A 3,303-nucleotide genomic window follows, 5' to 3' on the forward strand; every position below is an offset into this window, starting at 1 on the left:
AAAAAAAAAAAAAAAAAAAAGAAAGAAATGAAATTAAATGATAAAAGCATTTTGCATTTGAAATGTGAAAAATACATTTGGATTCTCCCTGTTATTACTTCCTTACTACCATGGGAATAATCTTGATTAGACAACACTTCACTGGGCAAATTTAGGAAAGTTCTTGTAGAGTATACAAGAACAAGAATTCCGTTTTCTACAACTGAACTTTAATGTTTCAAAGAAATGTAAATCTGTGGCTTCGACTTATCAGTATTAGATAGCAACTAACCTCAGCATTTGGGGAAAATTTACCCACAAAGTAACATAAGATATAAAGTCAATTTTAGTGCAAATGTACCTAGTTTGATAAAACAGGTGTGTGGATCAACTGGAAAGTACATTTTTGCACATTGACACATTAAATATTTATCAAGAAAACTTGGTTTTGAAAAGATTTCTCAGGTGAACTTTTCTCAAGCAGGTAATCACTTCCTATTGTGTTAAAACTTTTACGGTTGTCTTTTCTGGGTACAAAAGTAAAGCCTTTTCCTTGTATGTAGAATGTGTTTTACATTTTTTTTTCTAGTAGAAGAAAGGAAAGAAACAAAGGGGGGAAAGACAATAGAAAATTTCTCCTAATGCCACATTACTATTTTGTATATTTTGGGTCTTTTTAAGAGAAAAATACACATTCACTGTAAAAAAAAAAAAGGAAATATACAAATAAAAGTTGACATAAGAAAACAGGAATAATAAAAAAGTGGTAACCACTGTTAAAATGCTCTCTCGTTAAACTAACTAATTACATATTATGAACTCAGTAGGAATACAAAGCATGGAAGAGTTTTGTATTTTTTTTCCTCATCATTGCCTTCAACTAAGCTAGGGAACAGCTTTATTTTCTATCTCACATTGATATACAGAAGACACAAAGTTTTTCCATTTTAATCTCACAGCCAGTGTGCACTTCAGAACCTCCTGCCCCCCAGGTCCAGCCTGGTGAACAAAACTTCAAGTTGACTGGAGAGGGTATTCTCTACAGCTTCACTCCTTCACTATTTTCCACTTTCCCCCAACTATGGTCATTGCTAAGGTACTTTCTTCTGTTTTTGTTCTTCTTGCTTGCTCTTTCTCCATATGGAAAAGTTAATATTATCTAAGTGTTTTTCTTATGTCTTTAAAATGTTTTGAGCACAATTTTAATGCCTATGTATTACACCATCTGTCACATGATTACTCCATAACTCTCCATTATTGTTGTGTTCATAATTCTGATTTCCACTCATCAGATTTTTTTTTAAGCAGGTACACTCAATGTGCATTGAAACCCTAGAGCACACATCTGTGAATTACTCCTTCCCTATAAAACCTCAAGAGTTTTGCTGAGTGTTACATAAGAAAAAAATTTAGTATCACAAAGGGAAAGTAAAAAAACAAAAATCACTTTTAAAATTGCATCCAAAAAAAAAAGTACTTAGGAATAAACATAACCAAGGAGGTGAAAGACTTATATGCTGAGAAGTATCAAACAATGATAAAGGAAACTGAAGGTGATTCAAAGAAATGGAAAGATATCCCATGCTCTGGGATTGGAAGAACTAATATTGTTAAAATTGCCATACTACTCAAAGTGATCTACAGATTTAATGCGATCCCTATTAAATTACCCATGACATTTTTCACAGAACTAGAACAAATAATCCTAACATTAATATGGAATCATAAAAGACCGAGAATTGCCAAAGCAATCCTGAGGAAAAAGATCAAAGCTGGAGGCATAACCCTCCCAGACTTCAGACAATACTACAAAGCTACAGTGATCAAAATACCATGGTATTGGCACAAAAACAGACATATGCATCAATGGAACAGAAGAGAGAGCCCAGAAATAAACCCATACACTTATGGCCAAACTTCAGCAAAGGAGGCAAGAATATACAGTGGAGAAAAGACAGTCTCTTCAGCAAAAGGTGTTGGGAAAGCTGTACAGCCTCATGTAAATCAATGAAGTTAGAACATTCCCTCACATAATGCACAAAAATAAACTCAAAATGGCTTAAAGTCTTAAATATAAGACATGACACCATTAAATTCCTAGAAGAGAAAGAACATAGACAAAATATTCACAGACATAAATCTTAGTAATATTTTCTTAGGTCAGTCTCCCAAGGCAAAGAAATAAAAGTAAAAATAAACAAATGGGACCGAATCGAACTCATAAGATTTTGCACAGCAAAGGAAATCATAAAATGAAAAAGCCTATGGAATGGGAGAAAATATTGCAAATAATGCAACCAACAAGGGCTTAATTTCCAAAATATACAGACAGCTCACACAACTCAAAATAAAAAATAAAAAAAAAAAACCCAATCAAAAACTGACAGAAGACCTAAACAGACATTTATCTAAAGAAGACATACAGATGACCAACAGGCACATAAGATGCTCAACATCTCTAATTTATTAGAAAAATGCAAATCAAAACTAAAATGAGGTATCATCTCATTGGCCTCAAATAGCCATCATTAAAAAGTCTATAAATGATAAATCCTGGAGAGGATGTAGAGAAAAGGGAATTCTCCTACTCTGTTCCTGGGAATGTAAATTGGTGCAGTCACTGTGGAAAACAGTATGGAAGTTCCTTAAAAAACTAAAAATAGAGTTATATGATCCAGCCATCCCACTCCTGGGCATAGATCCAGAGAAACCTCTAATTCAAAAAGATACATGCATCTCTATGTTCACAGCAGCACTAGTTACAATAGCCAAGACATGGAAGCAACCTAAATGTTCCTTGACAGAGGACTGGATAAAGAAGGTGTGGTATGTATGTGTATGTTCACTTATTTTGTCAAGCAGAAAATCAATAATTGATACCGCAGATTTAAGCAAAAATTTATGAGAAAATTATTTCAAACTAAGGCAATGCTCTCCATGAGCCTAACTTTTATCTGCAAATTAGGAAAGACTGTTTTGATTCAATCAGTGATCAGACCCATGGATCATTGCCACAGAAAGCGCAAGGAGCTCACTGTAACAGCCTAGGATGCAGAGGGTGCTATGCTAATACGTGTTAATAGATGCTATAGGATAAAAGCGTCCCAGGGCTTCCCTGGTGGCTCAGTGGTTGAGAGTCCGCCTGCTGATGCAGGGGACACGGGTTCGTGCCCTGGCCCGGGGAGATCCCACATGCCGCGGAGCGGCTGGGCCCGTGAGCCATGGCCGCTGAGCCTGCGTGTCCAGAGCCCGTGCTCCGCAACGGGAGAGGCCACAACAGTGAGAGGCCCACGTACCGCAAAAAAAAAAAAAAAAAAAAAAAAA

The sequence above is a fragment of the Lipotes vexillifer genome, unplaced genomic scaffold, assembly GCF_000442215.2.
Source record: "Lipotes vexillifer unplaced genomic scaffold, Lipotes_vexillifer_v1.1 scaffold189, whole genome shotgun sequence".
NCBI lineage: Eukaryota > Metazoa > Chordata > Mammalia > Artiodactyla > Lipotidae > Lipotes > Lipotes vexillifer.